This window comes from Cyanistes caeruleus, chromosome 1 (genome assembly GCF_971803275.1).
Source record: "Cyanistes caeruleus chromosome 1, bCyaCae1.hap1.1, whole genome shotgun sequence".
NCBI lineage: Eukaryota > Metazoa > Chordata > Aves > Passeriformes > Paridae > Cyanistes > Cyanistes caeruleus.
The window spans coordinates 30973132-30986038 of record NC_141701.1 but is presented as its reverse complement, the minus strand read 5'-3'; the positions used below and the strand labels follow the sequence as shown (position 1 = coordinate 30986038).

Below are 12907 nucleotides of genomic sequence, written 5' to 3'. Positions count from 1 at the left end.
ATGCCATGACTTTTGAATGTTTAAAATAGAAGCCTTCATGTTGAACTGACAAATGGTTTGTATTAATATAAAATTAGATTTAGGAAAATCATTTAATCTATAAATGACATCTGGTATTTACAGCTTTAGATTTTGATGAAGATAGATGCACTAACTTGCATGTTTATAATATTTTGTAAATTTGCAAATGCATATTTAAATTGATTGTATCCCTCTCCAATCCTTCAAATGTCACTGGCCCTCTAAGGACCTAGTTCAAAGCTCACTTTCATTAATGGAAAGACTTATAGTCTAAATGTATACCCTAAAATTAAACAGAGACTAGGAACATGCCCTAGCCCTGGAATATTGCTCTTTCTACTGTTCAAGTACTTGTGTGATCCTCAGCCTGACTTGGGCCTGTGCCAGCTAGTTTTTAGGTGACATATTCCTGGTAGATCAGGAGTCAACATAAGCGAGTGAAAATCTTGAACAGACACTTTGAGTGCAGCCACCTTGTTCTGGAGGGTAAAAGAGTTATGTCATAAAAGCGTGGGACTGTGTCAATTGGCCTTTGTATCTCTTTTGCTGGGTTTTCCTGTGTTCTCACAGCCTCACTCTATATTGACTTTGCGTAAGGCCATCATAATAATAATGAATAAAATGGGTCAGAGGCACATTTTGATAAGAAATTCTTCATCAGAATGTCCCTTCCAGTCCAAATTAGTGTAGAACTCCTAGTTAAGAAAGTACACAATTCCACTAACTAAAGTTCATCCAAGAACTATAACTGGAGAGGAGAGAGTAAGGCCCTGACTTAAAAGAATCAACAGCTGGGCCTTCAGCCCACTGGAGTCATCTTCTGTGACTTAACGTGATGGTATTTGGGATCTCAGTGTGAGGCTGAGGACCAGTGCCAATGTGCTGTCGTACTCTAAGATCCAGGGTCAAATGGGATCACACCTTCCAAATCTGAAGTGGTACTTTTGAATACCCAAAAGATCAGGGTCCATGTCCCTTTGGCTTGGAAAAACCATATATTTGAAGCCAAATATTAAAAATCTCTAAAAACTCTGGTCTTAACTCCACTTTTTTTTATTGTACTTCTTTTTCTGATTCAACTAGCATCTTAAATGTTTTTGATTTTGACTTATTCAGAAATTTGTCTTGATTTTTAAATAACTTCTTAAGCAATAGGAAGGGTAAGGGTCCTCTAGAAGCTCTCTCTATGCATATGTGTGTGATTGTGTATAAAAACTCTGGTAAAGAAAATTGTATATTCTGCAATAAAGTTATTTTTATTAATTTTTTTCCAGTGTATCAGTATTTATTTCTTCTCTTGATGTTAAATATCTCTATTTGGAGGAGCAAGGGACTATTCATGAGGTTTTTTACAATGGGTTCATACCATTTATTTTAATGGCAGGATTTAATCTGTGCAAGTTAAGACAGAATTTGGGCCTTTAACATTGTTTTACATGAATGTAGAATGCAATTTATCTTTTCCTTCCTATGCATATTTTGCTCAGGAACATACAAGGCCTTTACAGTCTTAAACCTATGTTGTCCTGTGACAGACTAGACTGTACTTATATGTACTTAGTAAAAAAGATAGTGACAAATATGTAGGCTGCAAGTTCTGAAAAAGCTATCATTATAGTTATGACTGAAGGCACTCCTGAGGCACTTTTTTGTGTGCCTCTTACACGGTGTGGAATCTGACACAGCAATAAGAGATTTGTTTGGCTATACTATGGCTCAAAAAATGTTGCATGTTTAATGGAACCTCGCCAGAGTGAGAAATAGTCTCAGTGCATACAAGTCAGTGGAGGACCTGAGGCATCCTTGGAAATGGGAAAGGACCCATCAGTTGTGCTCATGATTCCAGTGGCCAGCATGATTCCACATGTATTCTTCAAGTGCCAAGAATTATCTTCAATGCTCCAAAATGATAGTGTCTGGGAGAATGAGCTCCTTGCTAATCTGCAGAGCCAGAAAGAGGGTGCATTAGGGAAAGGAAGCATGTGATTTCTCTTGCCAATAATGCCGTTGCTCTGTGCAGTTCTCCAGTGCTTTTGTAAGGTTTATGGACAGTTTTGGCCTCTGAAATCATGACATCTCCAGACACTGCTGCTTCTCAGCTCCTTGGCCAAGATAAAATAAATCAAAACAATTTTAATCCGAAAACTGGGAATATTCATGGAGCTTCTTCAGGCTGTTCAATCTATTTTCCCAGTAGTCTAAAGTCTACTTCTTTTATGCCTATTGAGGAAACCAAGGGAAAATAAGTTTTCTAATTTGAGCAAAATCTAGGTTTTAATAACCATAGTAAAAGAAGGGCAAGTTTTGCTGGTGCAAGTGAATACTCTCTGTAACACATATTGGAAATGCTGTAGGCATTACATTTTTCCTTATCTTCATTTTGTTTCCAGTATTTCTGTCTTTATTCAATGGTTCTATTCAGTTTCTGATTTTGTTTCTCATCTCGCTTCTTTCCATATTTTACTTAAAAATTTATTTTCTCTTTTTCTTATCTTGTCTCATCCTATTAGGAATCTGCAGCCCATCCTGGCTCTATTGGACTTTCAGAGCTTTGAAACTGGTTGAAAATGAACTGAAAATATCATCTGTTCCTGGCTAAAATGCGATTGCTAATTCCATATGCATTAAATGGATACTGTTTACATCTGTTTATTCCTGGACATTACATGACATGACCTTTTGGTTTTGCTTTCCTGCTACCTCTGACCTTGCCTTTACAAAATCTGTTTCACAACATCATCTGATGTGAGCAAAAATGAAGTTCCTTGTGTAGCAGAACACCATTTTCATGCAGCATGGATGAGAATGCTGTTATCTCATTTAAATAATACCTCTTAATAAGATGCTTTCTGAGGAAGCAAGGGGAAAATAAAGTTTTGTCTGTAATATATTGGCCAAAGACTGTTTTCTGTATGATATATAGAAGCTGTAAGGAAATGCAATCTATTTGGAGTATTTTGTCAAGGTAAACAGATCTTAAGTTCTCTATTCAATTTTCAAAAAATTTCTGTAGCAACCTGGAGATACAAAATGTTTTCATAATAGTACTGATTAAAGAAATCTTAAAAAGGAAAAGATCCCCAACAAACTGAAAAGAGACCTGAAATTATTATTGCAAATGTAACTAACAATCAATTAATGATATCTGAAAAAAAATGTGCATAAAGGAAAGCAATATAGAAATGAAATAAAATACAGCTAATACACCCAAAATTGCAAAATTGTTTTAAGAAGAGCCTTTCTCATTACAGCTGAATGTGATTTTCCAGATAAAGGCATTGTAATATGACCCTGTGTGCTGTTCTGTGTGTACAATAAAGCAAGCAAAATTAATCCCTTCCCCTGATGACCTCTAGAAATGAAAACCCATTATAGTAATAATATTTGTACTTAGGCCTTGATGTTTTTGTGCTGAATCTGAATGCCATGAAATGATTGTATACAGTGGCTGATGAGGACACATGTACAGATAAATACATAAATAATCCTCTTTTATAGGTGCAAGGTGACTTTTTAGATCTGGTATGGAAACTAGTTGAAGCCTAATAAAACTGGTAATCATTTTCTTTACTGCTTAGGCCTGAATCTTATTATGCTGAAAGGTCTATTAGGAATGTTTCCCTTTTTAACATGGAATGTATGTAACTGGATATTGTGCACAATTTTCCTGTTTGTAAAACTTGAATTAAGTATTGAAATTTTTTGCCTAAGTTACTGGTTTTGGCATTTGCCAAAGTATATATGGTATCAAATACTATAATACATCTTTGTTACTAGTCTGTGGTTTGGTTAGCAAGCCCCACTTAAAGAGTAAAAGATCTTTTAAAAAACAGCATTATTTAGCTTGGAACAAGAATCAATACTCCATATGATATGGTAATGAAACACAGACTTTGCAACATATTGATGGACAGTGAGAAAGTGTGTGTGGTGAGAGGAGTGGGTGTATTTGTGTGCATGTTGGAGGGACCACAATAGTATTAATAGCCTGTAAAGGAGGTTTCTGACATTTGGTAAACACATGAGCACGACACAGAGCACAATAGGAGCTACAGTTCAGAAACAATGATACGTACATTACTCTGGAACGCCATTAAGTACGGGTAAGCTTTCTTCTGTCAGCATTTGTATTTTCACAGGATGTAGTAGCAAAGCTTTGGCTTTGTGGAAAAGGAGGTCTAAAAAGACATCCACATATTGTTTTACTATTTTCCTTTACTTTTAATGTTTATGTATCTTTCTGATGTGGGCTGTACATTCAAGGCAGTTCAGTTTTGCACAGTCTGGCTTTCTATTTGTCTAAGTGGTAATAAATTCCCATTGATCAGGGCTTAGTGGAAATTAGAACACCCTCCATGTGCCTCAGTCAGGGAGGCTGCTCCCAGCAGACTCTCACTCACATTAAAAGCCCACTGGAATGTTTCAGGATGGTTGGTGTTGCTGCGTATTACTTCACAATGTCAATACCAGAAGGCCTATTGATTTGGATAGCTTTCTTTAAATAAAAGAAATTCTCTAGTATTTGAAAATAGTAAAAATGGCCACCAGAGCAAAAATAACACTATTTTTTTAGGCTGTCCATCAGCTTGGGAAAGCCTTGAATTATTATATACTGTATTTATTTTTCAAAACCACATAATATTTGTTGTGATTTCAATATATTAATTGCAAAGACTTGTAATTGTAGACTTCATCTAAAAAATAAAACTTGAATTTATTAATTAAGCTTTATTTTATATTAGGATTGGGATTTCTTTTAAGTGTGTTTAAAAAGGGTGACCTGAGAAGGATACAGATACATGCAGAGTATGTATCTGTCTTTCAGACCTGGTAGTACTCAATGCTGGTCAAGCAGCACTGGCAGAGAAGATATGGAGAGGTCTCTTTCTAATGCAAAGTTCCATATGGGTGTAAGCAGGCTGCTAAAAAGTAAGAGAGAGGAGATACAAAAGCACAAAAAGACAGATATGAATTGGAAGGCAATAAATGCTATGCTAATATCACATATATATACACATATATATATATACACGTATGAAACTCTTCTTAATTATTAAATACATAGTTCAGTTGCTTGAATCCATAGTATAAGGACTAGAAGTCAAGATCCATCTGCATGACATAAAGATTGCCAATAAAGAGTGTGTGATTTGGCTTCAGAGGTAGTTTATATTTTCTAAAGAGGTTAGGAGGGCTGCAACTCAGCTATGTATCTAACTGTGCCATATGTCACGATGAATATGTCTTCTCTACATCAGTAGTTTATAATCTAATAGTATTTCCAGTATTTTTACTCAGATTGTTTCCCACCCTTTTTTCTGGGTTCTGTTTTCCTCTGCCTGATCCTTCAGGATCCTTCCTGATATTTCCTCATACATACATGTGTAACTTACTGTCAGTGGTTGATGAAGCCTATTGAAGGATTAAAGCTCCTTGGGATGGGCAAGAATATGTGACTGCTTTTGCCTGGGCATTCCTCTTCAGCATTCTTCTGGATGTTTTCATATCCTAGTCCTACTCTATGAAAATAATGCAACTTTATCTTCTACCTTGAAATGTAGGGGTTTTTTTTCCAACAGCATCAGTTGTGCACAGCCAGTTAAATGAACACTTGTATTCAAATAACTTACTGATTATGCAAAACAACCCTGCCTGTTACGATACACATTCAATGCAGAAAATTGCTCTGTTATTTGGACTGCTTTTCCCGTCACAATGAAACATACATCTGCTTACAGCTAAAAGTCCAAGGGCCTGATTTAGTAAAAATTAGTGATCCATCAGATTGATGGGCAATCTGCACTCTTGGTGCCTTGAAATTTCTTGCATCAGTCACCAGATCATGATTTACTAATAGGGTTTCAGGGCTTGCAAAATAGCACAACTCTAACCACATATTAATATTTAATCTGGCATTTTAAGTGCACCTAACAAAAGACCCCAGAGCTGCTGACAGGACCCTAAATTGTGAATTCCTTTAAAAGGAATTGAGCATTTCCATAGTGGTTTCATGTGGAAATCTGAAACAAGAAGAAATACATGACTTAAGCCCTGCTCATGAACTTACAAGCTTGAATATATTTTCTTGAAAAACTGTTTATAGTCTGGGGTTATTTTGTAATCTAGCTTCATTATCATAAGACAGAATTTCCTTTGGCCATTTCACTGTCCATAGCTCGTGACTGCAGAGAAATTTGAAAGCTAATTTCTATACTGTGTGCAATTAAGCAGTCTGTTCTTTTATTGCTTAATCCACTTGGCAACTCTAGAAAGGTACTAAATGAGAGTAAAAATGTAGAAGTCACAAAGACCTCTTTATAGCCATGAAATTTAGTAATTGAATCTGCACAAACTTAGTAAATTAGGCCCTCTGTGTTTTGTATAGCATTTTTAGGTAGCCAAAATAGGAAAGAAGTTGAATTACATATTGACAATGTTTCTACCATTTCATAATTTAAATAGAGCAATAGAATGATTTAATAAGCAACTTCTGCTGCTGCTGTCAGATGAATATTCTAATTTTACAAAATGCATGTAGTGCGTGTCTAGAAAAGGGTTTATTGTTTTCTTCCATTTTCATATGCCATAATTTATGAAAGATGTTTCCAACACCACCTGTAATAACAGAATGTTTATTAGTGTGCAAATGAGGGTTATAAATGATGCTGCTTATCTATGGAACAAAACACAAAAGACAACTTATTAGCAAAAGACAAATTGCTCAGCAAATTTCAATGAGCTGCTATGTTTGTCATGAAAAAAACCTTTTATTTGCACAGATCAATGTTTTTATAATCCATTTAAAATAATATACTTGCCACTAGGTGGCTATTTCTGATCAGATCATTTTACCATTTTAATTACATTTTTAATATCCTGGCTGCATAAACAAAGATAAATTACAAGCCTTGCACAATCTGGCTGCTAGCTCAGCCACAATCTGTAATAATATCAGCTTTTGTTTGTGCCTCCTCTAATTAGATTCTGAAATCTAGGCTTTATCAATCAATAATTTTAATTTCAGAATTGCCTTTTGATCTTACATTTCATGTTTGTTTGCAGAAAATGATCAGTAGGACAAAGCTGATAATTTATGCAGAAACAATCTCTCAGCAGAGTTACAAGCGCATTCCTAGCCATCAACACAACCGGGCAGACTAAGCTTGACACAGGTCTAATTAGCATGCAGATATGTGTCGCCTCATTGGCAATTCAAATTGCTTTTTTATAATGTACCTCAAATTGTGCTACTCAAACATTGTATTTGATTTCCAAAGCCCCCTGGGCATCCCATAATGTCTCCCTTCATCCTGGGTACGAAGCATTTATTGAACAATCTGCTTCGACTCTGGCTATCTTTTCGGAAGCACCCAAACATCATAACCATGGGACCAGGTTTTCCTCCTCATCCGACAGCAACCTGTTCTCCTGCAGAGCGGCGGGTGCCACGTCCGTAGGTTCGGCGATGATATGTTACCTTGTGAGCTCCTGCTCCCACGGTGGCTGCTCTATAGAGGGCTTCATTCCTGTGCCACTCATCTAAAAAGGGGGAGGATGTCTACAGAGCACACATTAATATGCGGCACATAACCACGTCTCTGAATGCCAGCCTTCCATTCTTCATTAAACAAAATGGCTGGATTGCAGTGATTGTTTTCCCCTCCACGCGCGCGCGCGCACAGGCACACACACCACGCACGCAGGCACATACCCACACACCCCCCACACGCACTCTGGCTCGCTCCTTTCCTCCCTCATGCACACACACTCACTTTCATACACACACACATACACACACACACATGTAGTGTGTCGTTGTCGGTGCAGCGAGTTACGTGTGAAAAGTTATCTGCGGCATGCGTGACACACGGGGAGATTCCTGCCAACGTCAGGGCCCTTTTTTGCCATGCAGCAACAAGTGGCAGAATCAATGGTGTACAGTTATTCAGCAATGTAATTCATTTCACTGGCTTTGGCTCCCAGCCAGATCCGCCATCTGTCTCTTGCTCTCCCTCTCTCTCTCTCGCCTGAATTTGTCCTACATTTCGTAATGTTACGTGCTTGCCATCCTTATTCTATGTCAGAGGTACAGCACGAGCCTCACCCCCGTTCCGACGTGGAGTTCTGTGAGTTCGGTGGCACTTTGGATATTCCACTCCAGTGCCATAGGAAGAAAAGGGTAAGGAAAGAACAGAGGGATAGCTGCAAAGAGAATGGTGTTCTTCTATCTGAAAGCCAGTGCCTCCGCTTTTTATTTAAAGCATTGATATGGATCTGTCTCACATGGGAACTTTTCCTGCTTCGTTAGAGTATCTTCGTTTTCTTTATTGGATGCTGGCACTGTACGCCACTGCACAGCTCCGTGGAATGCCTGCTGTTGGATACTTGCAGATCCCTGCCACCAAGCAACCTCCTGCATTGGAAATCGGGTGACTACTCCAGGATCTTATGCGTGCTTGCTGTTTGAAGCTGCAGAAAAGTGAATAATCAATTAAGTATTGATTTCTTGTAAGATTTGGTAAATTTCAAAGGCAAGACAAAGAGGATGGCTTAAGGAAAGCACTGCAGGGACTTGGCGTAAATTAGACAACTAACAGCAGTGCAGAATAAAATAACACCTCAACTGAATATTTCCTTGGAAGAATTAGCACCAGCTATTGGAAGACGATGGTGGATTTAATCAAGACGGCAGGCACGCTTGAGTTTTAACCGTGAACCTGAAAGAGGAGCTAATTATAACCACCTTTTTATATGGAGCTAATTTGACTGAATGGATGCAAATGTGCTTTATTTATGGATGAAGAAGCAAGCCTTACAGCATTGACTTTGGGATCATCGCATATGCTAAGCTTTACAGCTTCTCTAAAAGTCAAGCCTACAGTACATTTTTATTTACTGAGAAGGTATTTATATGTAAGCATAAGCTAGCCGTACAAAAGATTCATCAGAACAATGAACTGTGTGGCACCGAGGATCTAATTATAATTTTGCAGCATTTCATGTTTTCTCTAATTTGATACTTTTCAACCCTTGCTTGTGATGGGCTATAAATGGGACAATAAATGTATGATTTAAACTATTGTGATTTTCACTGTATAGTTTATTAATCGTACTGTAGTTTTCTTAACGTGTTTTTGAATTATTCAGCAGTAATTTATAATGAAAGAAGCAGAAATGGTGGGGTGGTTTTAAATTCATTTATAATCTTCTCACAGATCTAAATGTACAGGTTCTACCAGCCGATGAGCTCTATAATTATGAAAGAATGTTAAAATTTTCAGATAAATGGGGCACTGACTTTACAATGGGCACAATATTGTATAATCAGTAAAAGGAGGATTGTTATGTTTTGACTCTGTGGAGAATGGTCTTGGTTAGTTAACTCCTTCTATGCTGATAATGGTAAGCAAATGTACCTTATATAAGAAAATAGGGGGAGAATGTAATGCACTGGTTTGATGTTTTGCTAGTCTGAAACCTTAGCATATTTTTTTTTCCATTTATTTCCATTTCTGTTACTTTTCTTTTCCCTATTTGCTTCTCTGGGTTTTGTCGAGGCTTTTTTTTCCTCCTGTCTTGCAATCTACATTCCCTGAGCAACCACAGGAACCAAGTTACATTAAGCTTCAACACAAAGACGATGTAAGAATAATGAATCCTCATTTGCATCGACATTTGTATTCAGATTTGCCAGGCTATAAACTTGGCAGATCAAGCGGAATATTAAGTAGAGGCTTCCATGGTAAATTGCGACTCTTGCAATTGCTGAGTTGTTTTTCCTATTTTTTGCATGCGTGTGTGTGTACGTGTGTGCGTACGTGTGTGCATGTGTGTGTGTGTGCATGTGTGTACATGTGTGTGCATGTGCATATCTGTAGTGGCAGGTAAAGACTCATGACTACTTGGTTTCTGAGAAGCACATTGGCCCTCTTTCTCTTTCAGTGCATGATGTCAGTTTATGCAAAATGAAGCAGGAATACACAAGCAGTAAAGCATTTTAGCTGAAGATACAGTGTGGCATATGAATTAAGTATTAACTCGCTTTTCTAGAGACTGTGTGAAAGAGTTCCTTAAACAAATAGATAAACACTATTGCAAAATCACACAGATCTTTTGCATCAGCTGGAGGTTTGATTTCACTGCGTGTAGAGCCCAAAGCAAAAATGCTGAGGTAGTGTTGAACCTACCTGCTGCATTATACTGTTTTATTTGTGGTGGTGCTGCATGTATGTATGTATGTTTCCATGAAAAACTTTGGCCTTGGTGCACCTACCATCAGCTTCTCTTCACTTTGGTTTGTTTGGACTGTCTCCAGCTTTACAGTAGTCTGTGCAAGAGCTAAGTTGGCCCTTCTCTTCCAGAGCTGGACATCAAACCTTTTTCTTTGCTGATACTTGATGAAGAAAAGGTAGTCCTACATGACCCGCTTCCTTCCTTCTCTTCCTGGATGAACCTCTTTCAGGATTAATAGCTGCAAAAGTGGAGCATTTACCTGATCATTCTCCTGTTTAACTTCGTGTTAATGAAAGTAATTTTTACATGAACTTTTGAGACTTTTTAAGTTATCTGTAGCATGTGCTATATTTTTTCAGAAGCAGTGAAAAAATGTTCAGTCAACAAGTGCTAAAAATGCTCCAAGACTCCCTTTTGCTATCCATACATTTTCAAGTCTTTGTCTCAGGACTTCAACAAAGTCCTCTGGAGAGAACTTAAAAGTGTCACTGAATTAGGAAATGCAGGAAATGATCAGGCATGCAGGAAATACTTCCAGTTTCTTCTTTTTGTGTGCATCTGCTTCCTACCACGTCCATAACCACAGACATAGCAAGAATGTGTACAGTACAGTCCACAATGTGTGTTTTCACAATTTATAGTTGGCTTCTATGTTCAAGAGGTACTATTATAGAGAAAAATCCTGGAATTTGTTCTAGTCCTTTCTAAACATGTTAAAGGACTGACTTTAAAAACTCAATCTCTTGATGGTCATTTAGCTAACCTATTGAAAAGCAAGTGCAATGCAATGGCTGAAACTGCTGTAAATAATATTATACTGTAAAAGTATTGGGTACAATTTTAGCAGAGAAAGCTGTATCAGCTTTGTTTTCTATAAAAATACACAGAACCCTAATACTGTTTGGATTTACTTTAGTTTTGTTTTTACACTATAATGGGATAATTGATCATGCAGGAAATGGTCTGTTGTGATGCAGTGTTCAGTAGGGGAGGAAGATGATCATCTCTTCATGTAGAACAGCAACCTGTGGCAAGCAAAGGCAACCATGCATCATTACTTGTTTGCTATTTTTGAGAACTTATATAACTATATTCTTTTATTATTATGGGCAAAAGCATGGAATATGGTGTTTCCTTCCTTTGAAAGAGTATTCTGAGCTAGATTCTGAAAATGGTGCTTAACACAGAGGGGAAAGGTAGAACTTACAAGGTATGTTTCCATACTTTGCTTCCTTATGTACATCATCCTGATGAAATTATATTAAACTTTATTGTTTGGGTTAATATATGTACCTCTCACTAACTGTTTTGAAAATTTACACTAAAAAAGTTTTAAAAGTGTCCTTTTCTGAGAAAGGAAAAACAAAACAATATCTCAGCAGCTGTCATAAAAAAAAAAAAAAATGAAGTGAGATTTAAATTCCAAATTTATAAGGAATAACAGATTAATAGACTGCAATGTTTTTGTTAGACATTTGCAATAGTCATTCACTAAGTGAATCCTTTGAAAATTAATTCCTTTGAGGGTTTCTTTATAGCCATAAAAAGTTCCCCAATTTATTGCTCCCTGATTATGGAACCAAAAGAAATGAGAGATGAATGGAAAGTACTTTAAGCTCCAAAAAATTTATCATATTCACTGACAAAAATATAAAAACACCTGGAGAAAAAAAAGGAAGGTGTGAAGCTAATATTTCCTGGAAGGAACTCCAATCTGTTGTCTGGCCTTTTATGTGTACAGTGTTGTTGAGTAAACAACAACATATACTGGAGTGGTATATATAACAAACTTTAGTGTGTAATGGGTATTCACCACCAGTGGACAGAGGGATGTCAGGCAGGCAATCCAGGAATAGCATGTGGATGCTTTAGAGGGAAAACTCAAGGCCTGTTACAATACTTCAGTCTAGCTCATTGTGTTGCTAAAGAATTTGAGATTCTAAGAATACAGAGCTCGCTACATATAGTAAGGGTCAGATCTGCTGGCCCATAGCATTTAAAGGGAAGCTATAATTTTTTACCATTAGTCTTCTGATCAAAGATCCTTTTGTGTAACCTACTGTTATGATGAGTATCACTAAAGTGCTGTATTTCTTACTTGGTTGTCTGTTTCTCTCATTGGTGTGGACTTGATCTTGGGACTAAACTGTAAGTTTTCTGCATCTGCAGGAATGTAGTTTCTTAAATAGCATTTTTCAGACTACTTTGTGCATGAAACAGCATTTCTAACTTGAAGAATTTATCTGTTTCTCTTATATAGTCAGTAAACCATTTCTACTTCAAGTTTCTGTTTTTTGGTTTCCTAGACAGAAAGAAGACAGAAATTACTTTGAAAACAAGCAAATAGGTATATATGCAAACCAGAGAGTAGAAGAGGTAAAAGAGGTAACAGACTGAGACTCAAAAATGGCTTTTGCACTTTCTTTTTATAAATTATAAGACTTAAATCTTTCTTTTCAAGGTGAAACACCTGTTCTCTTGCTTTATGGTTCCTTCAGTAGTATAATCTTTTGGAGACACCAAATCTGTAATTTCTCTTCACATTGCACAATTTACAACTGCAATCATTTACAGCTAGCATAACAGCTAATTGAAAGTTTTGTGCAAGATTTTCTAGTTTTGCTAAAGACATTGGTGTGAAAGTGTAATCCAC

General features: G+C 36.9%; 1 long non-coding RNA gene across 1 annotated transcript; it reads left to right on the top strand.

Moving 5' to 3' along the window:
* The first annotated feature begins 6793 nt into the window (after positions 1 to 6793).
* On the top strand, positions 6794 to 12537 carry LOC111924631 (uncharacterized). Its single transcript, XR_002861756.2, has 2 exons — positions 6794 to 9763; positions 10383 to 12537. It is a non-coding gene; the product is annotated as an uncharacterized LOC111924631 (long non-coding RNA).
* The last annotated feature ends 370 nt before the right edge of the window (positions 12538 to 12907 follow it).